Here is a 27,243-nt window from a genome sequence, read left to right on the forward strand (position 1 = left end):
TGTATCCTGAAACTTTATAACTGTTGCATCTAAGATAGTCAAAAATCAGCCTTCAACAAAAAAAGAAAGAAAAAAAAGAAAAAAGAAAACAAAAAAAGAAAGGCATTATAATCAGTATTTCATTTTGCAAGCTTGGTTCAGTTTTTGCTATATTCATGATCTCACAGATCCTATGCACGCTATAAAGTAATATACCACCTAGAATCATGAAACACGGCCTCTATCATCTATCACTATCATGTTTCTGTGATTTTGTTGAATTCTGCATTTTAAATTCGTGTTTCAAGTACTGTTTATGATAAAAGTATACAATTCAATTATTGGATGCATCTGTGCAGGAAAGGTATATTTCATGTTTTACTGACTCTGGTAAAGATTTTGTGTTACTGTCGTCATGCCTGCTATGTTTTGTTGTTTGTGTGTGGTTCATACGTAATAACCTACCTAATATCGTGACATTTGCTGAGGTATGCCTCTTTGTAAGCACTTCTCCACAAAACGAGGTTTCCCTGAGCTATATTTCACACTTAAGTGACTTGACCTGAATTTTGTCCCGCGCTTTTCATAACAAGGCCAATGTTAAATTCTAATTTTTTTCGTCCTTCCGTCTGTCCATCGTCTGTTTCAGTACAGTAACTACCTTAATTATTATTGCATTTCAACTAGATTGTATTGGCAGTTTGATGTGGCTCTTAGGTGAGCTTCGTTGTCATGGTTTAGCGGAGTTATTGCCCCTGAGTGTGATGCCCACCCTTTTTTGTGTCTTCGCACAATGACTCCTTTAATTTATATTGGATTTCATGCAAGCATGGCATGCTTCTTCATACTGATTTGACCTTGGAGGAGTTTGATTGTCAGCCTACTACTGAATCTGTTGGAGGAGTTATAGCCCCTGGTTATCAAACTCGACCACTCCACACAGTAACTCTGTTAATCAGTGTGCGATTGAACAAGGCTTTGATTTATTGCTTGGTGTTTATGCGATCTTGGATGAGTTCAGTTGAAAGCGTTCTGGGTCGTCCTTATTTAAGTCATAGCTTCTGGATTTTCCGGCCCACAAACCTTTTTTTTCGCACAAAACCTCCTTTAAATATTCTTGATTTTAACAAAATGCCTGCGTCATCGTTTAACAGGGCAATTAATTGCCTCTTATTGTCAGACCATACACTTTCTCTTCCGCACAGTTCTTCATTTTTTGGATTTCAACAAGAGTTACTACGTTGTTGGATATTTATAAGGCCAACAACTTGATTGTCAACGTTATGCGTCAGCGTTTAACAAAGTTATGGATCCTGATAGTCAACCCTCCCACTTTCATTTCAAAAGAATAACTCCTGTAATTAATTTTGCACGTGAGTCATATTTGGTATTCAGCTTGATAGTGATGGAATCTAGACCAGCTCGTCTTCGCTAGGCAAGTATCGTACCCTTGGCATATATAAATAGCCGAAACGGTGTTTTAGACAAGTGCCGTCTTGGAGAAGAAATAGTTACTAGCTGTATCACACGTAATCAAGTGACCAATAAAAGGGCTCGTTAGGTATTTGTTATGGCGATTTCACCGATCTCAACAGCTTTGTATTAGAAAGAAAAGCATGTGTGTGACACGTTTGTTTTGAAGAAACTTAACGGCGTGTGTTGTTTGACACGAAAACCGCAATGATTATTCCTAACTATTTCCCTAGGTAAATGTAAAGAGCAATATGATTGGATCGATATTTCAGCTTCATCCAGTCTGACAGCGAGGGGTAGATAACTCTTTCGGATAGTTAATTATGCCGATGGTCGATGTCCACTTTCTGCATCATCGTTTGGCAGAGATAGTATCTCTTATTTTGTCGGCCCACCCTTCTTTTGCTTCCGCACAATAACCTCCTTAAATATTATTAAATTTCAGCCACATTTTAGCATGCAGTTTGATTTTAATGACATCTTGTATGAGTTCGATTTTTAGCATTCCTAATAGTTTAGTGGCGCTTTAAGCCTGGTCTTTTGATTGTCAGACCCCATCACTTTTTTCTGCACGATAACTTCCTTAATTATTTTTTAATTTCAACCAAATTGTCTGGGTTGCTTGGTATTGGCGAGGCTTCTTTTGCGTTTGATAGTTAGCTTTCAACATCGTCATTTAGTGGAGTTATAGCGGACGGACCCACTCACTTTTACTTCTGCACACTAAATCTTTTTATAATTTCTTGGATTTCGGCCACAGTCTGTAGAGAATGTTATAAATCTATCGTCTTAAACTAATAAAATAAAACCCACAAAACCCAACAAGTTAAGTAAAATTCAACAAATACGTTATTTCCAATAACTACAAAGTGAACACGTTAAAGGAACCCACACAACTGTTAATTAAATCCCAAATAATCCTAAAAGGTCTATCAAAGCTCCAAAAGTATTTTGCTCCGAATGAATTCCATGTCTTGAATGTGCTGATGTGCCAATGGTCTTGAAATGATGACATACAATCCAAGGGAAAAACCTATGCCCTGAACTCAGATTCAGGTAAACGTTTTTTTTTTTTAATGACATTAGTTAGATGTGCCCAAACTCCTACCCTCAATTATAGACAAAGGTAAAGTGCAATACTAGATATAAATAGCATCAGCCTGATATAGATAGGGCCTGCTTGATCTTCAATATCATCATAAAACTCGCCATTATTTAGCAAGTTTTTTTTTTTTTATAGAAAATTATTTGTCTGGTTCTTTCACAATATTTTCTGCACAGTAACTCAATGTTGAGTTTTCTATTTTCGCCAGTTCTGTTGCTACTTGAGATTGATGAGACCTCTTCATGGTTAGCTGAGCTTACGGCCCTTGTTTGTCATACCCAACCACTTTTCGTTGCTGTACACGAATAACTCATTTATTGGCTTTTAAGCAATTTTAATAGGCAGCTTGATAAGAATGAGACCTTGGCTGTGTTTGATTGACAGTATTCCTATGTAATTGTCTAACATGCAACATCCTCTTTCAGTGGAGTAATGGCCCCTGACTGACGTCTCAGTCACTTTTCATTTTGTTCATTAACTTCCAGGGTATGCAGATTTATTTGGACGACACAGTTCCCGTCAATTATTATGTGCAGCTATATATTGATATAAATTCATTCGGATTTGATTAAAAGCTTCCGATATCATCGTTTAGTGGAGTTATGGCCGAGTAATGTTGGACCCACATTTTCTTGCATGCAGGTTTATATTTGATTTCACCTGGATACTGTTCTCATCTTTATAAGTCATCCACATTGTCTTCCTTTACATATTTATTTTCTTTATTGCCTTAACTCATTTACTCTATGATCGTTGTCTTTTATCCCTCTCTCTACAAAACTAAATTCATCTACTTTCAGGACCAAGAGTGGGACATTAAGTCCAGGCATTTTATTGTACGTTGTAAGGTCACTAATGTTACAGAGTCACGAAACATTTGATGCATCAATAGTAACATAAACCGCTGACCATTAACATTGTCTTGACCTAACTGACTTGGGTGAAATGGGTGTGCTACTTAACTGCCCATATTAATGAGTATACATCGTGTATTGTGATAGATTACACTATTGTGATGGATTATTCACAACATATTTACTGTTTACTTATACGTGAGTAGACAATAATTAGGCAGCCTAAAACATTGAAGAGCATGCTTTTCACGTGGGGTCTCATTTGTAATAGTTGATAAAGGCGAGCATCCATGCATGTATCACAACTGTTATTGTGGACAGAGTGGCTGCAACTATTCGAAGCCAGCTGCACCCACTTGGTAATTCTGTCTTCTGTGTTTAGAACATGACAGATTTTGAAGCTGATGTTTTAAAATCATTTTTTGAAAAGACAAAGGGTACTCCTGTTTTGAAGATGTTTGTAATAGTGGTGTCTTATTCCGTCAATAAAGTATCACGTGACACTGTGATGTTTTACCCCAACCCCTTGTATTATACATGTATTTATAAGTCTGTAAGTGGAGCCAGGTAAGCTTTGTTTTTCCAAGTGCCTAAGTTGGCTAATCCTCTTACGTAACCCAGTCTTTGTTTGAGCTCTGGAGTGGAAATCTGGCGGGAATCTTTGTACATGGGAACACGTGACGTAGACAACTTCAAAGAGCCGGAAGCCGACAATGGTAGGCTGGACAGTACATGGGGACACACAGACTGACATTTTTATGATTGACAGTTCGATCAAATGACCAGAGTCCGTCGCCATCCACTCGGGATGCGTTGTAGGTGGGACTTGATTCGAGAAACTGACGTAAGACTTGAACAAGCCTGAAATTCGTCAGTTGGTGTTTAAGAGTCGCAGTGACACACACTCCGTTAGCCATTCGTAAAAATTGGCGGAATTTAGGAAATTCATGAAATAGCTTCGATCAGGAAGCTTTCGGGGGACGAAAGAATTTCAGAGAATTTCGGGGACGAGAGAAGTTCAGAGAATTTCGGGTGACGGTGAGAGATACCGAGTGAATTTCGGGTGACCTCAAGGGATATCGTCAAGGGTTCCGGATACTAGAAGAGGAACCGGAAGTCAAGATAACGGCAAGGAACAAGGATTATAGAAGAGGAAGCGGAAGTGGAGATCACGAAAGGAGAGAAAGACAAGGGAACGAAGAGATTTAGATGAGTAGCACTCAAGAAGGGAAAAATCTCCTCACACTGTGAACTCAAATGATGATCAAAGGGATCATTGGGTGAAAGAGAGACATTGATTACTTTAAATTCTTTTAAATTTCATTTATTAAATTGTTATTGTTTAAATTTCATCTTTGTATTTCTTTTAATTTAACTGTCGGCATTGCTGACTGGGGGCTCGTAGCCATAAATATATTTAGTCAATAAATAATATAGTGTCCAGAATTAACCTTCTGAATAAGGACCAGGGGAACTTCTCATAATTCGTTAAAGTCTATAAGAAGAACCCCACCCCTAGAGACCACTACACCCCCACAGTGGGCGCTTCGTCCGGGATATGAATTAGACATATATATTATTTTGGGACTTAAAGTTATTGGTAGAAGTATTAGTGAACAGTGTGAGATATTTTCCATTCTTTGTATTTGAAATTTTGTGATTTTCTCATCTTGTATTTTTATTGTCATATGTGCAGGCTTTGTAGATCTTCCATTCATAGCAGTACGTGTGAAGCAGATATCGAACAAATATCTTACCTGAACGAAACTAGTTGTTGTCGACAGGTAAGTATTTAAACTGGTATTACAAATATCTGTATATTGTTTGAATTTTGAGACAAGGTATCACTTTACATTAATATAATGGCTACCGAACGACAAATGATAAAGGAATACCGCGCCATGGGGTCGGAAGATCTTGGATACGAGGGAGATCGCCTGGCAACCTTTATAGAAGAAAGGATCAAGGAATGGAAGGCCGAAAAAGCAGCGGAAAGAGAAGCCCAGAGAGAACTAGCCAAGATAGCAGCGGACCAAGAGTTAGCCAAGATAGCCGCGGACCGAGAAGCAGCGGACCGAGACGCCCAGAAAGAGCTGGAGCTAGCCAGACTCGCTCACACTCTGGAGATGGAAAAGGTCAGAGTTGAAGTTAGGACCAACGGACGGGACGACGCCAGTACAAGCTCTGGAACAACCGGCCGACCTTTCATCGACCACCGGATAGTCCAGATCAACATGTCACGCTTCAATGATAGGGAGGAGGCTATTGACGATTTTCTCGTCCAGTTTGAGAAACTCGCACGCGCTCATCAGGTCCCTGAACAGCACTGGGCCATTAATGTCTCAGCCTTTTTGCAAGGTGCAGCTCGGGAAGTCTACCACGGCTTAACCGCAGAAGAGGCTGATGACTACACTGCCCTCAAGAAGGCGCTTCTCTGCCATTATCGGCTGACCGCCGAGACTTACCGGAAACTTTTCCGGGACTCGGTGAAAAAGGTAACAGAGACCCACTCTCAATTCCACAACCGTGTTCGAGGTTTATTTGAGAAGTGGATGAAAATGGCCGAAGTCGAACGCACGTACGAAGGGCTACGCGAGGTAATACTCAAGGAACATGTCCTGGGTACTTACCGTCGCGAGTTGACAGTTTTCTTAGCAGAAAGAGAACACCGGACGCTCGAAGAGATCGCTAACATGGCGGAGCGATACGAGCAGGCGCACTCGAAGAGTGGAGGTTCCGGGGTTGCTGACCGACCCCGACCCTCTGAGTCGCGTCGTATGGGGGAGGTTGAGCCGGCTGTCCGTAACCGTCAGGGCGACGGGAAGGTCGGAGGGGCACCTACAGGTAGGGCTGCCGCCTATCGACCTGGACAGGCCTCACCCACGAAACCAGGACTTGCAAGTCGGCGAGGGCCGCCGACATGTTTTAATTGCAAGCGCCTGGGGCATTTTGCCAGGGACTGTCCCAAGGGCAGGCAGACCCAGGTGAATGTCGTAGCTAAGAAGGAAGGTGTGCCGGAAGCGAGTCGCAACCCAGCCAACCTTGCGCCCGCAACTGTCAATGGTGAAGGCGCCACCATCTTGTATGACACTGGGTGCAGCGTCCCCGCGCTTGTCGACAAGAAATATGTCAAGCCGGAGGACTATACAGGGGAGGTAATAGAAGTTCAGTACGCGAACTGCGCGCGTGACTCATTACCAGTAGCTGTCATTGACCTCGATTCACCATACGTGAAGGGGAAAATTGAAGCTGCTTGCTTGGAGGGGCTATCACATGACGTCATATTGGGTTGCCGTTATGTGTTACCCCAGCCGAACCCCGAAACCTGCACACCTATGCCAGTGAGTGCTGTTGAAACCAGGGCCATGAGTCGACAGCCGAAACAAAAGCCAATCCAAGTTACATCGACACCGGTTAGTAATGTTATTCCAGCGGAGTTAAGGAAGCTGCAACAGGAGGACGCAACTCTGGCGCAGTTGCACAAACACGCAGAAGCGGGAACAGAAAGGGAAACTCCGAACGGCGCGGTGAAGTTTGTCTACAAGAAGGGAATCTTGTATCGCCACGCCAGGAAACACAACGAACACTTCAAGCAAGTCGTCGTGCCAAAGGAAAAGCGTTGCGAAGTACTGAAACTTGCACACGAGAGTCTCATGGGTGGACACATGGGAATTGCTAAGACGCGTGACCGTCTTGTAAAAGAGTTTTACTGGCCAGGGGTCCAGGGAGACGTAAAACGGTTCTGTCTCTCCTGTGACAAATGCCAGAGAATGGCACCGAAAACGGATCAGCGACCCATCCCTTTGGGGAGTACGCCCCTTATCGATGAACCATTTAGACGTGTTGCCGTGGATTTAATCGGACCGATAAAACCCGCGTCTGCGCACGGAAATCGATATATTTTAACGGTTGTCGATTATGCTACACGCTATCCGGAGGCCGTTGCGTTGCGTAACATTGACACGGAAACCGTCGCGGAAGCTCTGTTTGCGATCTGGTCAAGAGTCGGAGTGCCCGACGAGATCTTGACCGATCAAGGAACACAATTTATGAGTCGTGTGATGGCGGAGGTGAATCGTCTCATGTCGATTAAACACCTCACGACTACACCGTATCACCCCCAATGTAACGGATTGGTCGAACGGTTTAATGGGACCTTGAAAAACACGCTCAAGAAATTGTGCGAAGGCCGCCCCAAGGATTGGGACCGGTATATTCCAGCCATGCTTTTTGCATACCGGGAAGTACCGCAAGCGAGTTTGGGGTTCTCTCCCTTTGAACTCTTGTACGGGAGAACCGTACGCGGCCCAATCGCCGTACTGAGACAGCTGTGGACAGACGACCACGCTGTAGAGGAAGTACGCACTACCTACCAGTACGTCGCGGACTTGCGCAACAAACTGGAAGAGGTTTGTTCTCTCGCGCAAGAAAATCTCAAACGAGCTAAGGCGCAACAGGCGAAAAATTACAATAAGCGCGCAAAACCACGTCAGTTTGAGGTAGGGGACAAAGTGTTGTTGTTGTTGCCCCAGGAACACAACAAGTTGCAAGTTTCCTGGAGGGGTCCATACGTCGTCACCAAGAAGGTCGGAGGTCAAACCTACCGGATACAGCTACCGACGAAAGAGAAATTGTACCATGCCAATTTGCTCAAGAGGTACCGGGAAAGGGAGACCGCCAGCGATTTTGTTGTCGCAGCGATAGTCACCGAGGATATCGAAGGCGATACGGAAGGTGCTAACACTGTCCCGAGCTGTCCATTAACGAGGGCCGAGACTCCGTCGGACGTGGAGTGTGACCCCATGTTAACTGAAGGGCAGCGGAACGAGATAGAGACCTTGCTGGCCGGATATTCCGACGTGCTAACAGAAAAACCCGGGAGGACGACGCTTGTCGAGTTCGGGTTAAAGATGGTGGACGACCGACCAGTTCAGCGTAAACCCTACCCCTTGCCCCACGCGAAACGACAAGTTGTAAGGGAAGAAATCGAGCAGATGATTGCTCTAGGAGTAATCGAACCTGCCGACTCTCCGTACAGCTCACCAGTAGTCTTAGTGCAGAAGAAGGACGGCACCCATCGGTTCTGCGTCGACTACCGGAAGCTGAATCAGGTGACAGAATTTCAAGTTGAAATGCTACCTGACCCCGAACATATCTTCGCTTCGGTCTCGAAAGCGAAATATTTTTCCAAACTGGATTTGTCCAAGGGGTATTGGCAAATTCCGGTAAGGAAAGAAGACCGACCGAAGCTTGCTTTTGCTACTCCCGACGGGACATACCAATGGTTGGTGATGCCGTTCGGGGTACAAAACGCGCCCAGCGTCTTTACCAGAATGATGCGGAAGTTGTTGGAGCCCTTGCGCGATAGGGGTGTCCACAACTTCATGGATGACCTCTTGTTAGCTACAGAGACATGGGGTGAACACCTCGCTCTGTTAGCTGACGTTTTGGAGCGGCTACGTCAGGAGGGCTTGACAGCCCGCCCTTCCAAATGTCACCTTGGTTTCAGGACATTAGACTATTTAGGACATACCCTGAGCCAAGGCACGCTGTCTCCAGAGAAGTCGAAGGTGGAGCAGTTGAGAAACGCCGCACGCCCCACCACGAAAACGGAAGTGAGGTCATTCCTGGGACTGGCCGGATATTACCGGAGGTATGTCGCTAATTTCAGCGCGATTGCGGGCCCGTTGTCTGACCTAACCAAGAAACGGACCCCGAGTAAGTTCGTTTGGACAGATGCGTGTGAGCACGCATTCCAAACGCTAAAGGATAGACTTACATCCGACGCAGTTGTTCGTCTACCGGACTTGGATAAAGAATTCGTTCTGCGCACCGATGCATGCGACACGGGACTGGGAGCAGTACTGCTCCAGGAGCATGACAAGACACTTTTTCCTGTCGCATACGGCAGCCGGAAGTTGTCTGCTGCCGAGAAGAATTACTCAGTATCGGAGAGGGAATGTCTCGGAATCGTGTTCGGCATATCACGGTTCGAGCGATACCTATATGGACGTAAGTTCATATTGGAGACCGACCACCAACCACTCGCCTATCTGGCGCAGGCAAAGTTGTCCAATGGTCGATTGATGCGATGGTCGCTGTTTTTACAGCAGTACCAGATGCAGATCAGATACGTGAAAGGATCTGAAAACGTAGGCGCAGATTTCATGAGTAGAAGCGCCGAAATGATATAGATCATTTGTTATATTTTCGTGTTCATACTCAGTTTAGCATTTAGTTCATTTTGCTGATTTTGTTCTTTATATCGTGTAACACTTTTGCTTTTTTAGTTTGAGTGAATAAAATCCTGATTTTATTCTCAAGCGTGGGGGGATGTGATGTTTTACCCCAACCCCTTGTATTATACATGTATTTATAAGTCTGTAAGTGGAGCCAGGTAAGCTTTGTTTTTCCAAGTGCCTAAGTTGGCTAATCCTCTTACGTAACCCAGTCTTTGTTTGAGCTCTGGAGTGGAAATCTGGCGGGAATCTTTGTACATGGGAACACGTGACGTAGACAACTTCAAAGAGCCGGAAGCCGACAATGGTAGGCTGGACAGTACATGGGGACACACAGACTGACATTTTTATGATTGACAGTTCGATCAAATGACCAGAGTCCGTCGCCATCCACTCGGGATGCGTTGTAGGTGGGACTTGATTCGAGAAACTGACGTAAGACTTGAACAAGCCTGAAATTCGTCAGTTGGTGTTTAAGAGTCGCAGTGACACACACTCCGTTAGCCATTCGTAAAAATTGGCGGAATTTAGGAAATTCATGAAATAGCTTCGATCAGGAAGCTTTCGGGGGACGAAAGAATTTCAGAGAATTTCGGGGACGAGAGAAGTTCAGAGAATTTCGGGTGACGGTGAGAGATACCGAGTGAATTTCGGGTGACCTCAAGGGATATCGTCAAGGGTTCCGGATACTAGAAGAGGAACCGGAAGTCAAGATAACGGCAAGGAACAAGGATTATAGAAGAGGAAGCGGAAGTGGAGATCACGAAAGGAGAGAAAGACAAGGGAACGAAGAGATTTAGATGAGTAGCACTCAAGAAGGGAAAAATCTCCTCACACTGTGAACTCAAATGATGATCAAAGGGATCATTGGGTGAAAGAGAGACATTGATTACTTTAAATTCTTTTAAATTTCATTTATTAAATTGTTATTGTTTAAATTTCATCTTTGTATTTCTTTTAATTTAACTGTCGGCATTGCTGACTGGGGGCTCGTAGCCATAAATATATTTAGTCAATAAATAATATAGTGTCCAGAATTAACCTTCTGAATAAGGACCAGGGGAACTTCTCATAATTCGTTAAAGTCTATAAGAAGAACCCCACCCCTAGAGACCACTACACCCCCACAGACACTTAGTCGTGAATTTGTTAATAATACAGCTTCAAATTAAAACAATCCATAACTTTATGGGAACTGAGCCTCATGCAGGCTAGTGGATGGGTTGAAAAGATTGGCATTTATTAGTGCCAGGAAGCAATGGAGTTTTTATTAAACTTTGAATAATTGATTAATGGGTGTTGTTTTCTGCACACGGCCTTGGTAGATAAATGAAATGTCATGAAACCTGGAATGTAGTGAATGATAACGGGTATGGAATCCTGTACTGGCCATTAGGAGATTCACAAAAACAAAGAAACAATGACATAACTGTAAATGTATTAATAATAATAATAATAATAATAATAATAATAATAATAATAACAATAATAATAATAATAATAATAATGAGAATTATATGAGACAAATAGACTGACAAGCCTGAAGCATAATAATTTGCAATATTGTGAAATTTCCCTTGCTGTACAAATTAATGAGTGTGGGGGCATAATCCGCCAACCACGTACGTGTTTCGTGTTCTTGTAATGGTTTTGAGGCAACATGTGCAATATGAAATTAATTACTTGACACGTTGAACTACTTTTATCCACAAGCATTTAAAGAAGCCAATATATTGTTGTACAGTCCGGCCACACACACACACACACACACACACACACACACATATATATATATATATATATATATATATATATATATATATATATATATATATATATATATATATATATATATATATATATATATGACGTATGTATGTGTGTATGTCTGCGTGCGTGAGTGCCAGCGTGCGTGCGTGTGTGTGTGTGTGTGTAATGTTCTTTAACTTCTCCTGGTCCATTCAAGCTAAATAATTTAAACTCGGGCCAGTGATGTGAGAGTGCTGTGTTCATAGAATGTGGCAACACTTTTGATTTTAAAATTTAGATTGTGCCTCTGAATGTGGGCCAGTAGAGCTACAGGTGGCAATACCTAACTGTCCCGTAACTCCACTGCAGTGTGTCTCACATGGCTGAGAACTCGTGTATGCAATCGATGACTGAGGTTTAGACAAAGATTACCCCGGGGGATTTGGTCCCTGTGTCATAACTTAGAGCGTATAAGATTCCCAACAATAATATACAGTGTATTCACTTGCTGAGCACGAAACGACAATTTTTAGCATGCGACTAAAATTGTCCCTTGAGGTTAAACTGTAGCCGGAACCCTCCAATCTTATACTCACACTGGTATATATATATATATATATATATATATATATATATATATATATATATATATATATATATATATATATATATATATATATATATATATATATATATAACTTTGGAGCCTGGGTGGGATTGTCGTAACACAATCACTTCATGTGTCTATGCAAATGGATTTCACTCCTGGCTCCGGTCTGAGTGACGGCACAGAATCACTCATCCAAGGTGTGTGGTTTTTTGCTAGCTCTCTTGTTTCTTTTCAGTGAAATAACGACATAATGACACACAAGCTTGATACAAGCTGGGGACGATGATTCCCAAGTCCAACTAACCTGGACAAATAAAAATCATTGCTTGGCAAGTGAAATGTCATGAAAGTAGCCCAATTTTGAAGACACACACACACACACCCCCTCTAAACTTTTAATTTACACCATTTCGACACACCATCCCTTGCTGAGTAAGTAGGTCAAGGTACAGAAATAATACATTTCAACATGTTCCCTGAATGTGGACTAAATGACACACCGTAGAGATCAAAAACGCAAACACGACGATGTTGTTGTATACATGTAACAAATGCCTTCACTACCTTACGCTACACTTAAGAAATCCAAAAGGGCGGAAGGAAAGACCATCTTCTAATCGAATGTGTGCAGCAGCTCATGTATAGCACATGATCAGTTTAAAATTTTCTTAAACGTTTAGGATTTTTGCCTTTTCACATAGCATCGGAAATATGCCCTTCAAGAACAACAGTTCTCGTCGATAAAAGCTAAAACAACACGAGTTTCATTTAGGAGTAAATGTCAGCTATATATATATATATATATATATATATATATATATATATATATATATATATATATATATATATATATATATATATATATATATGGTGCATATCTGTTCTTTTAAAAGATCGCTTCATTATCTTTTGGTGGTTATTATGAACATACAAATGAGGGTACGGGAATAATTCAGATTGACCACTCCGGTGGCCTAGTGGTTTGAGCGTCCGCCTCGGATGCGGGAGGTCGTGGGTTCGAGTCATATCAAAGACTTATAAAAATATTGCTAACAGCTGCCTCGCTTGGGGCTCAGCATTAAGAGGTTAGTGTTATGACTGGTCGGCCTTTTGTCAAGACAATGTGTCTGGGTGGGACATCATGCTACATGTCTGCGGCATGATTCCCCAGGGCTAGACATCACTATAAACTGCCACACTGCAAACATCGTTGAAATATGACTGAAACATTATTAAAGCTACGTTAAAAATCCAAACACACACACACACACACACACACACACACACTTCAAATTAATATTAACTGGAGAAGATGTTGTGAAACGACAGGTGATAAACAAGTAATATGTAAAACAAAATTATTTGTATATTAAGTATTTAATAAATGTTTTGCACTTTGTTACGCGATTAAAAATTGCACAGATCACAAATGAATGCTCAGTTTATTAACTTTGACAGCGATATGGCTTAAAGAGATGCGTTTTGACTTTAATTCATGGGCCTGTATTGACAAAGAAGAAGACGAAAATGGCAGCCTCCATTCTATGGCACTCTGATGTTTCCAGATATAGTGTACATAAGATCTCAACTGTGTAAAAAAAAATTGAAAGTTCCTCGCGATAATCACGATATCATCTCCTAGTTAAATCTCTGTGCCATAATCTGTTGCGTAATATGCAATATAAAATTTTCCCTTGTGACCTTAATCACAAACCAGGTTCTACCTGCGCTTATGTCAACAAGTGATTCAGTATTTTCCAATTACTATTTTCTTTACATAATAGTTTTCATACCCTACGCACCCAGCCTATTATTCATGTTGGCAATACCCATATGCCGTTCATTTGAATGCTTCTTTAATGCCCGTAAAAATCCTGTTTACATGTAAGTTTAAAATATAATTATCTGACAAGAATTTAGTTGTTAAACGAACTCCTTTCAATAAAAATAGACTGAAAAGGGTCTCACAGGTATTGAGCAGCTCAATCTGAATACATGTTCTGTATTATACAACTTACGTTGGCATTGGTTGCTGGAAACTGCTTAAAGTTCAATAGATTCGAGCTTTGTACAACTGATTTCAGTCTGACTATTCATAGTTCTTTTTGTGTTAAAGACATACACGATGTTCCCGACACACGGTAAACTAGGGCTATTCCATGAACTTCTTCGGCCCCTGCTATCTTTTCGGCATATATCCTTATTTTATGCAAACCCAACTGCAAACAGCACCGACACAAATCTGGTAATGACACTCAAGCAGGAGAAAGAGAATTATACCACATTAGAAGTGGTGGGGTGGAAGGGTAAGGAAGTGGAATAACCGCGTATTGACGGACTTCGTTAATTCATCCTAATGTATGCAACGGGGCATCATCCGGGCAAAACATTTGATAAATAGACCCGCATTTCTGTGGTTTTCTATTTTCTTATGCATTCCTTGATTTTGACTGGTGGTGAATATCACTGACTCATATATATATATATATATATATATATATATATATATATATATATATATATATATATATATATATATATATATATATATATATATATATATGACACATTAAACCCATGTGAGAAAGACAAATGGGATAGACCTATTCCACATGAGTCACTTTCAATGTAGGTGACATCATTATGTTTATTGAGTCATTAACGTTTTGTCTTGCGGTATTGTTATTTGAAAGGATTTCAAATTCACTATTTCTAAAGTTATGTCAGTACAGATAATAGTTGGTCCTCTTCCAGAACCATGTCTTAGTTAGAAAAGAAACAAAATAATCCATCAAAAGCCGACTTCCAAACCAGACATTTTTATGGGGGAGTTCCTATTCCACACCAACGGTGGGATTTTCCTATTCCACATCAACGGTGGGATTTTCCTATTCCACACCAGCGCGTATGATGGAGTCTGTATATCATTCATATATAGGATTAGAGGGACCAAATATTAATAAAATAGGGTTTTATTTAACTAGACATGCGTCTGAACGTCCTGAGAGGGTTAATACATTTTCCAGGTATGCGGCAAGGGGCCAAAAGGCCTCACAAGAATTGCGGAGGACGGACAATCTTCACAGAGAACTGTTAGAACAAAATTAACTGATAAAGGCTGCAAGGGCCCAACACGCGTCATAGGCGGCTGAGGTGACCAAAACAAGGGCTGCAGTATAGTCAGATATACTTAATGAAGGACCTCGGAGGTAAAAAGAACATCACAGGTTCTGCAGTGACCAAACATATCATTCAAAGACGACAGCAGGGGTCAAACATTCTCAATGCAGACATTCAGGTTCTGAACATCATTCAAAAAGCGCTGCAGAACCAAACATAATCTACAAAGGGCTGTATTTCAGAGATGTTTGCAAGGGCCAACATATTTCACAGACTTCCAGGGTGCGAGCATAATTGGAATTGACTGATTTCCATCGTATAATTCTTCAAATTGTTAAAAGAGTCATATTGTTTCTATAGGAGAACCGCTGTTTGTTAGCCCTTTAAATTCGTTATTTTTATCAACTTCGAAATACAATACATTCTTACACCCCAAAAAATGGAAAAAGAAACGGTGCAGTCACAGCAATTCTTTGGAGAAGAGCTCAAAACCTATGGATGGTTGCAAGTGCCAAATATTTGTTTCACAGAGACCAACAGGGTGTGAGAATAATTAAGAGAAGGGTTTTGAATCAAGCATAATGCATAGAGGAGCTAAAGAGCTGCAAGGGCTGCAAGGGTCAAGGGTCAAACAGGCTCTCGAGAGACTTAAAGTTCTGAACATAATTCAGAGGTGGGTAAGAGACAGATATATGGGATTACAAGGAGCAAACATACATCATTTAGGATACACAGATAGATGCAGGGACATTTTTTTGATTGATTGTGTTTGATTAATTTATTTGTGTTCCTCGGTATATTAGCTCATTAAATTTCAAACCGTACTAACTTAAAGGGAATTTCATACTTTTATATATTTTGAATACGCATTTTATTTTTAAGAGGTCCCCAAGTCATCATGGGGAAAGTCAACTCACGATTCCAACTTACATCTTACTGATTGTGAGTCCGGTTGGTAAGGGCCAATGTAAGTCCAGTAGGTAAGAGCCAATGTGAGTCCGCTGGGTATGGACCAGTTTGAGTCCAGTGGGTAAGGGCCAAACAAACTTGACGGAGGCTTTAGAATCTGAACCTTTCCCGCAGAGGATTGAAATGGTCAAACCGCTTTGCAGTTGTCTTTCTGAAGCCAGGCAAGATGCAACGTTCGTTTTTATTCGGTAGTACGAGTTAAATGTTTGGAACACTTTAAATAAAGTATTAATGAATAATTGACGTATTCACTTCATTGATTGGCTGATTTATTGATTGAAAGACAGCTACACTTAGATATATATCCTGAACTTGATTACAGCGTGGCCGCTAGAATAGTTTTAGTGTTATTTCTTCATTTCCGTTATGCAGCGTGGCAGCTAGAATGGTTATAGTGTTATTACTTCATTTCTATTATGCAGCGTGGCAGCTAGAATGGTTATATGCCTAGTGTTATACTTCATTTCCATTATTCATCCTGGTATTCTAGCAAGTTTTGGGCGTATATCAAGTGACTTAATTGCATTACCTAGACGGTAATGTACATTTTTGTCTTTAAATCGAAAGGAAACCTTTAATTTGATTGCAATTTCTTGGCAGTCGGATTTGACATTTAGCCATCAGTTTGAAGTCTTTTCGCAAAATTATGTGTCTATATGGATATCGAAACTGAAAATCACAACACTTTTTCATCTTGTAACATATTACAATATTAATTTCTGTAAGGTCTTCAACATCTTTTGGAATCAAAGCAGGCATTTACCATGTAAGAACTGATATTTACAAAAGTTCTGTACACAGCCACAAAATCATAAAAATCACATAATTTCTTCATTTCTAAAGCTTCGAATGTTAACCAGCTAAAAAACAAATATTGCAAATATTTTAAATACAACATTCATCACAAATTTTATTTTTATCAGTTAATATTAATTCAGTTAATATTAATAAAGAAATTAATTTATGTACTTCAATATGATAATTAAATAATTCAGAAAACTCATGTGACTGTGGTTACATGTTTAACCTGGCACACCTGCGTAATAAGGTGGAGCCGGTTGCTCCTGGCGCCAGAGGTCTTGGGGTTCCAAAACCCATGGCACCAGAATTCTTTGAGCGCCAAAACCTCCTCGGGACATCATTATTGCTCCGGGCGCCATTTATCCTTTGTACGCCATTGACCTGACAAATGGTCTTGGTGAATCATGACAGTGTGTGTGTGTGTGTGTGTGTGTGTGTGTTTTGGATTTTTAACGTAGCTTTAGCAATTTTCAGTCATATCGCTACGATGTCTGCAGTGTGGCAGTTTATAGTGATGTCTAGAGCTGAGGCATCATGCCGCAGACATGTAGCATGATGTCCCACCCAGTCACATTATCATGACACCAGGCCGACCAGTCCTAACACTAACCTCTTAATGATGAACACCACGCAAGGCAGCTGTTAGTACCAGTTTTATAAGTCTTTGGTATGACTCGGCCGGGGATCGAACCCACGACCTCCCGCATTAGAGGAGGACACTCTAACCACTAGGCCACCGGAGTGGTGAATAAGATAAAAAATTATATTGATAACTTATTGATGTCTCAGCCGTCGTTGAGTGGCATAAATTATTTAAAAGTACCAATGAAAGTTAACATTTATTGAAGTTTACATACCGAAAATGAATGTAAATTGTGTAACAATCCATGCTCTAATGGGTTTTTCCACTTGTAATGGTTACAGAAAATAAACACTAAATATAATGCGTACACATACTTCAAGCGTCTTTACAACCTTGCTGTGTATGACAATTCAAAACTGATATAAACTGTGCTACTACGGTCTAATGCAGTGAGTTCCTGATTATTACAGTTATTATAATACTGGTAGTATAAACAAGATGAACGACTTTTTGTCCCGCTGGTGAAGCACACCCAAGAGGATATTTAATGTTATAGACAAATACTATTCAACATATTGTGATGCATTTTTTAAAAATACAAAATGTTGAAAAAAATAACGTAAATTTGTGGTATGAGCTGTTTTTCAAGGTTTCCACTGTCGTTAACTGTTGTACGGAAACACAACTGGCTTGACGCTCTTCAGCATGTCGTACAAAACGACTAACTGAGGCAACCGTTTTGATCTCGGAATATTCCAGCAATAATGAACACAATGAAAAGGTTTTGACCCTTTCAAAATTAGGTTTAGGTAAATAATTGACAGTGTAAATGATGGAGTTTAACCTTTTTGCCGTTATTTTTGTTTTGTCAGTTGTTTTTTTTTTTCTCTGAATGTCTAAATCTTTTGGGCTCACAAATGACAGAACTGTGCAGATTTGCCGTTAAAAGCTATCCAAACATTTATACATTCTAGACAGGTTATTATTTATGACCTTGAACTAACATATACAATTTACAATAACCAATACAATTTCACATCCTTCTTGTGTTGTTTATACCATCGCATGAGAGATCCCTGTTATACTGTATTTCACTGGCTTCTTAAAAGTATGTCAGTTACAAGTGAGATCCTGAACATTTACTGAGATACAAGAGCGGAATGTATGTTTCATGACAATCTATGATTTGATCAAAACCATTATTGCAGGATAGAAAGTTTGTGAAATCACATATAACTGGCTCTTATCAGCTCGGAGTGAGATCAGTGTGTTACACTGCAGTGATAGAACTGCATTAAGCCACTTGAATGAAGTGGGCGTGGGGGTATTCATGACCGTACCCATGCTGTATGAGTGGCTGATATGCACCGAGTGCGCTTAGAATTATTTCGTACACTCGCTACTCATTTTATGTCAGGTGTACACATGAGGTAAAAATTAATACACTTAAAATTTACAAAATGTTAACAAGACCAAAAATTATTTATTCCAAAACTTAAAGGATAATGAGTAACTATAACATTTAAGTACTGATGATGTCTGAAAATTTGTAGGCTACCCAAAATTTCAGTTAATATATTTTCTTTTTTTTTTTGGTGAGGTTTTTTTCGACTGTGCCGCAGTCTTCTTAATATGTACAGGTTGTTGTGATGATTCTGAGGTTGTGTTGTGTCACACTTTTCTAAGTATGTACAGTGTACAGGTTGGTTTGAGGTTTTGCGACTGCTTTGCGACAGTATCTCAGTCTTCCTAGTATGAACATTGTACAGCTTGTTGTGAGTATTTTACGACTGTGTCACAGTCTTCCTAGTATGAACATTGTACAGGTTGTTGTGAGTATTTTACGACTGTGTCACAGTCTTCTTATTATGTACAGGTTATTGTAACGTTTCTGTGACTGTGTAACGTTTCTATCTTAATAATTACAAGTACTACTATGCGTCATACTAGCTAAATAATCGATTCTTCTATCTGGCGATTTAGTATCCAGTTTTGGATATTATCCTTACGCCTTCCAACTCGGAGGTCACGACTGTATGTTACGAGTAACAAATTAGTTCCAAATAAGCGGCCCCATTACTTTTAATTTTCATGACACACTGAAGTCAATTTAAAAATCTCTTGGAAGTAATTTTAAATTAAGCACAGTTCTTTAAAAAAAATGTGTGTTAATATGTGTTTTTGCAAAGCGTAAAATTGTCGCTGCTTATTGGTGCACTTCAGTTGTCAAATCTTCGTTTTTGGAGGTGCGTAATTTTGCATGTTATAGAGCTCTTCAATTTCAAAGGTAACTAAGTAAGGCTTGCAGTTCGCAATCCCATAATGTCTAAACAGAACAAGTTTGGTACAAGTTTGTTTTTTTTTAGTTTTTGAGACTGTGTCAGTCTTTTTAGCATGTACAGGTTGTTGTGAGGTTTTTGCAACATTGTCAGAGTCTATGATTGTTTGTACATGTTTGGATATCTCTTTGCTCTTACCATGCGTAATGAATTATCACAACATGTTCGGTTGCATAAAATGTGTCGACTTTGCAAGACAGCTAACTTTGCAAACCGATTTGTTCACATAAAAGCTGCATTTTTATGCCAAATGTGAATTACTGATAAGAACAGCTTCATATATTATGAATTTCCTCAGTCTAAAATAGTTGAATAACCCTAAAATGAATTCCAGTTGAGATGGAAAAATTCCATTTCGACTTCTCCATTACCAAAAGACTGTATTTCCAGTACGCTTCTCGGTAAGCAAACAAATGTCTTTGTATGTTGTGGATGTAAAGATCTGTATCACATGCTTATATGTTTCTCCGGCAAGCCAAGCAAACCAAATTATCAAATCTAAGTGCACCACATATTTTGTTGATTCTGTTTTCTAACTTGTGCCGCGTGTAAAAAATTTTTTGATTTTGCAGCGACTATTTCTATGGTTTTACATTTCAAATTGTCTAACCTAGAGATTTATGTGTATTTTGATAATTAATGTATCTGTCTGGATCTAAAATGGAACAGGATAGCTATATCCGTAAATGGAATCCAAGTAACTAACGTGCTGTCAAATCATTGTAATAAGGGCTAATGGTTATTTTTTTTTTTAATTGTTGATAGACGTGCACTATTTTTGTTCATCGCCTTTAGTCGAAAATAAGGGGAGTGGCATTAAACTTACCATGTTCATCAGTCCTTCTTTCCACACAGCTCACTTTCGATTCTAGACAATAACTGTCTTAGGTATTATTGGAATTCCACCAAATTTGGTCTTCAGATAGACGCCGCTGAGACCTTAGCTGGGTTTGATGATCTGCATTCTATATCAACGTTTTGTAAATATATATTTTCCGATAGTCAAACCCATTTTGGTTTCAGCCCAATTATTCACTTAATTAATATTTGGTTTTCGATTAAATTTGGCATGCTGCTTAACAATGACAAGACTTTAGCCGAGTTTGATTGCCAGCATTTTCCGTAATCGTATGTTGAGTTATAGCCCCTGATTATCAGGGACACCCACTTCTGTTTCCGGAAATAAATTCCTTAAGTGTCATTGGATGTGAATCAAATGTGCTACGTCGCTAGATATTGGCTAGGCAAGCATGATTGAAATCATGGTATGTAATTATTTAGCAGACATATTGTTCCTGATTATTAGTGAAACCACTTTTGTTTTATACGACTCCTGTAATTATTATTCCAAGCAAATTTGGTTGATTTGGAGATAAAGATGCTAATTTAGATCTCTTCGATTGTCAACATTTTGAAGAATCATCTGGCTGCACTAAATTCCCCTGATTGTCGGACCCACCTACTTTTATTTCCGGACAATATCTTCCTTAATTACTATTGGCCATTTACGAAGTTTGATATATATATATATATATATATATATATATATATATATATATATATATATATATATATATATATATGTATGTGTGTGTGTGTGTGTGTGTGTTAACCTTCCAATCATCTTTTAGCAGAGTTACAGTCTCTACTGTGAGACACTTGCACTTTCGTTTCCTCATATTAAATCAAAACTTTTTTCCCCACATATTTAATCCATGATTAAATTACTGGATTTCAACCGAATCTAGCAATCTGGTTTATGTTGGTGAAAGCTTGTTTGACCTCCATTGTCATCATTCTGTTTCATCTTTTAGCAGATTTATAACCTCCAGATGCATTCACTTTTCTTTCCGGTCAATAAGCTCTCTAAATTATTTAAGGATTCCATCCAAATGTGATATTCTGCTTGAGACTGATGAAACCATGGACCAGAAGTAGTCTTACAATGTAAGACGCCTCCCCTGATATTTGTGTTTCTTTGGTTCGCCATCTTACTGCCTAAATACTGGCGTAGTGTAGCGTGTTCCGAGGTCGACTAAAATCGGACTAACAACGGAACGAGAAGTCAAATTTTCAGGAATATCTCACACACTTGGCAGCCCATATCCGCAAGCTAAAGTCATCATGTTGTAGTCGGATTTTATTTACTCTTATGTCTTTTTCTCTAATAAAAAAAAAAACACAACGTGTTTTCAAGTTTCGTTCACCTGCGACTCAGTTGGCTGCAATGCAATGGCAGCCGGGAATGCCAAAACCGGATTAAGATGATGCATGTTTCTTTAAAGAAACAAATAAATAAATACTAATATTGTATAAATTGTTTACGTAGATTCGTTTCGTACTTATGATCGTTTTAACCAATTTCCACATTCACGGTTTCCATCGCATTGTAGGACTAGGGCCAGTAGATCGCACGGAGACAGCAAGCTGATGGCAGGAGGCGAAAATTGTGTTGTTGTTTAGTATTTAAATATAATTATAAAACAAATTATAATTAAAGTAGATTCTTTAAAAATAAATTTGATTTTGAAACAAAACTTATTTTTCCATGCATAGTTCACAGAATATCGTAACTGATAAAGAAATCAGATTTGGAGGGCCCATTGTCCTCATTTCTCACCGGGCCCGCACAGCTGATAAACCTCTGCTGCATAGGCAAGTTTGATTCTTATCCTTCTACATTATCATTTATACGACCCACCCATTTTCATTTCCGCATGTGTCTCTTGATTATTATTAAAATATTTTAACCAAATTTTAAATGCTGCTTAAATTTGATGGGATCTGGCTGAGATCGATTGTCATCATTGTGCGTTATCGTTTAGTGGAGTTATAGCCTCTGGTTTTCAGATTCCCCAGTGTCTGCTTTCTCACAATAGACTTGTACATTATTATGGGATTTCAGCCAGATTTGGAATAGAGCTTGAAATTTATTTACAATTATTTGAATGAAATCTGCATCAGATATTAATTTTCATGAGATCTTGGCTGAGTTCGATTGTCAAAATTCCGCATCGTTTTTGTTTCTTTGTTTGGATTTTTGTGGTTATTTTACTAGACATAAAACGGTAGGTCCCTTGCTTGTCGCACGCACAAACTTTAGCTTTCCGGACAATAACTTTCTTAATTAATATTGAATTTCAACTGAATTCTAGTCGCAGACTGTGAGCTTTCCGCGTCTTCTAGTAAGCTACACTCGTCAACCTTTAAAGTGTTGGTATAAAGCAATTTGTTATACTATTACTAATGCAATATACGCATATATAAACATTCTTGCAACTGTGTGCCGTCGATTCTAGGCATATAGATCAATGATGAATTCCACTCATTAATCATTAGTGAGATATGAAATTAACGATAGCAGGTACTAATAACCCCCGTTTTTTAAATTAATTTAGTATGGTACACAATTTCACCGCGAACACACAAATCTGGAGTAAGAGAGAAAAATAATTTTGGGCTGGGTAAAAGCATTGAACTAAACTTTCACCAAGTATCTTACAATAATATGATTCGTCGTAAGGGTATGTGTACATTTTCCTTGGGATTTATCTACAGTCTTTATATTAATCAATGATACAAAGTTGCAATAGCCTGTCGACACTATACAGTAAATTTCTCGGTTACGAAGCACAATTATTCCAAGTTAATACTTAGTATATATATATATATATATATATATATATATATATATATATATATATATATATATATATATATATATATATATATATATATATATATATATATATATATATATATATATATATATATATATATATATAATACATATATATATATATATATAGATACATACATACATACATACATACATATATATATATATATATATATATATATATATATATATATATATATATATATATATATATATATATATATATATATATATATATATATATATATATATATATATATATATGAACCATCATACTAAGATACGGGCGAAAATCCATCAAAAGACGAGTATAGAGGAGATATAAATGATGGTAAAAGTTAAGTCAAACCGACCACAGAGAGAGAGAATTTTATGGTCATTAGTACGATAATTAAAGTAGAATAATGACTTAGATCAGCTGTAAATATATTCAAATATTTTAATTACCTGTTGTTGGTTTGTCATTTCTCTTAGTTTCTATTCCACACTAATTTACATGTTTAAATCATAATTGTGTCTTATATTGATTCAATCACTGAGAATAAAAATATAAACTCCAAAAAGAAAACAAATACTTATCAATATACAAAAGAGATTGGGAATAACCACAAAAGGCACAGAACTACCTTTTGGAGCGGTCGCACTCTGCAGCGATGTGATAAGTTCATTCACTCTGTCAATAAATAGTTGCCTCTGGTCAATCTAAACTTCGTTTAAAGGGCAAATATATGTATTTGTATGTGATATAAATAAAATTTATGTATACTATGTACGCTGCATCAGTAAGCCTCGTTTCCTTTTAATGAAAAATATTAATGACTATAAAAAGCATATGATACATTACTAAGTTTTATCGATTATAATCAACAGGCTTACTGTTCACTATGTTTCCAGCTCTCGTAAAATCCCTCTTTAGTACCAGTCGAACGCTTTTTTGTTGTTACTGAGAAGACTGTTTACGGCACAATCGCAACACAATAATGTAATGGATAAGCAAAAACATAAAAAGGGAAAAATAAACTTAAGTGGGTTCTTGATGCAGTTCTACCTTGAAATAACGTAGTACCGTCACTTTGATATTTTTTGGAACGAATGTTCGGTATTATAATTTGTTTACTGTATGGAAAGACAGAGGGTAACATATTATACGTGAAATTCGTTTAAATCTGACTTCGTTTTCTACAAAATAATTTGTGTTTACAATAGCTTCTGGAAACTTCTCAACATTCTTTAGAAGCGAGCTACGTAACTGGCGATTCCATTTTTGTTTGAGATGGTGTTTTAGTAGCTAGATTTAGATACACACACTGTACGATCTACTCGCTGAAATACTATAAAATAAACGTTACAGCCCGGGCTACTCCAGTACCCTGCTATTCGTACTGTAAAATTAAGTTTACAGCCCAGGTTACTCCAGCACTTTATCTTATTCTAAAATAAAGGTTACAGCCCGGGCTACTCCAGTACCCTGCTATTCGCACTGTAAAATTAAGGTTACAGCCCGCGTTACTCCAGTTCTTGATATTCGTACTCAAAAATTAAGCTTACAGCCCGGGCTATTCCAGTACCCTGCTATTCTGTGAGACGACGTAGCGGACAAAAGCTGGTCCAATGAGAAAGTTGCAGTTGAAATTTCTATGTCGTATGTCGAGAAATCCAATATCACGTGTTGGATCATATTGCATGTCCTTAAAGTTCCATTTTCTAGATCGAGATTTTAGATTTTATATGTTGAATTATATTGTGGTGGTTTAAAGTTCTATTTCCTATGTCGACGTTTTACAGTGTATATTTTTAAATACACAGCGGTGGTTGAAATTTCAGTATCATATGTCGAGAATCCCTAATTAACACGTTGTATGTAACTGCTTGTGATGAAAGTTCCATTTCATATGGCGAGTATTTAGATTTTATTTGTTGAATTTCACACCAACGATAAGCAGCCTCCTTGTTTAAAAATAACGCGGTCCGTTCACGAGAGCGACCTCTAGCGAAGAAATTAATAGTAATTCTCGACATGTAAATGATAAGTTTCAAACTGTAAATGCATGAAATGTAATGGCGCCTCATAATTGAATACACGAATTATGTATCTTAATACTCGATATTATTTTGAATTGTTAAAGAGGACATTGTGTACTGTTCCTTTTAACACAAACACATCATTTCACGATATCAAAATAACAAGTCTGACGAGCACAATGAAATGTCCAATCACCGCTGTGTTATTCAACAGATACAATCTGAAAACTCAACATACGAAATGGAACTTTCAGCACAATCAATGTGATTCAACAAGTTAAATTTAAACTCTCGACTTATGACATTAAAATTTCAACAACTGCAGTGTAATTCAGAAGATACAGTCTAGGAACTCGACATTGGACATCGAATTTTCAACCAGCGCTGTGTAATTTAACAGATGAAATCTAAATACTCAACATATGAAATGGAACTTTCAATTTAAAATCGTTGAACCAATACGTAAATTAGGACTTCTCGACGTATGACACTGAAATTTCAACCACCGCCGTGTAATTCAAACGACACACAGAAAACATCGACATAGAAAATATAACTTTTCAACCACAAGTGTTTTATTCAACGGATGCATTCTAAAATCTCGACCTAGAAAATGAAAATTTAAGTGCAAGCATTTCTGATACAACAAGTGAAATTGGAATTCTGGACATATGACATTAAAATTTCAATGGCAGCGTTCTGATTAGACTAGCTTCTGTCCGCTACGGCGCCTCGTACTATTCTTATTGTAAAATCAAGTTTACAGCCCGGGCTACTCCGGCACCCTGCTGTTCTTACTGCATTTACGCCTGTCGTTCATATCCCCAACTGCAAACCGCATATACCCAGATCTGCCCTTGTCTAATGTACTGACAGTTCAGGGTCTGCATTCATCGCTTGAAATAATAAGCCGAATAAATAACATTCACAAAAAAGGTAATGAAACTCAACGGGAGAAAGAATTATATCACGTTACACGTGGTGAGCATGGTGGGTGAGCAAGGGGAATAATTTTATTAATGGTATTCGTTAATTCATCCTATTTCTGATTTAATATTTGTACTGAGGCATCATCCAAACAAAGCATAACGCAAATAGACCCGTGTTTCTGTGGTTTTCGATTTTTTTTATTTATTACTAAATTATGAGTGTTGGTGACAGTCACATAATGAAAATCTTACCCGGTTATATACGTCTCTTTTCTAGTTTCAGCGTTGCATGTGTGAAACAGTTGTTATTGGGTCACAGACTTTAGAATGTGCAAGGTTACTGGAACATTCTTAAAGGAAATTTAGAAAAATAGAATTGATTGATGCAATGTGGCGTTCATGCTGGAACAACTAGTCTTCTGAGAAAATACAGAAGGAGAACAATTTATCTCATTCGTATATATGTATGACATGGAATGCCAGTAATTTCTGTCAAGAAATTCTTTCTTATTGTAAACTAAATATTCTTTTTATTATTATTATTTTTTGCTCTTTCTAACGGCGTAAAAAGTTAAAAAAAATTATATTTCCTTACTGATGATAGACATTTTTTTCTTCAAAACTACGTCCTAGCGAGAAATGAGAGAAAAATAAGCCAACACAAGGGTGGGATTTCCCCTGTTCCACACTAAAGTGAATGATGGATTATATTAACCAGACATAAAGTAGTATTTATTCCTTTTGACGCTATCGGTTTTAAACAGTCAAAATGGCAAAAATTGACATTCGAAA

At 38.5% G+C, this 27,243-nt stretch overlaps 1 protein-coding gene across 2 annotated transcripts in view; it reads left to right on the top strand.

Annotated features, from left to right (window-relative positions):
* LOC149785508 (uncharacterized) overlaps positions 1 to 27,243 on the top strand; it is a 408,800-nt gene that overhangs the window by 952 nt on the left and 380,605 nt on the right. The gene's annotated exons all lie outside the window — the stretch shown is intronic.

This window comes from Sinohyriopsis cumingii, chromosome 13 (assembly GCF_028554795.1).
Source record: "Sinohyriopsis cumingii isolate HCF-2022 chromosome 13, ASM2855479v2, whole genome shotgun sequence".
NCBI lineage: Eukaryota > Metazoa > Mollusca > Bivalvia > Unionida > Unionidae > Sinohyriopsis > Sinohyriopsis cumingii.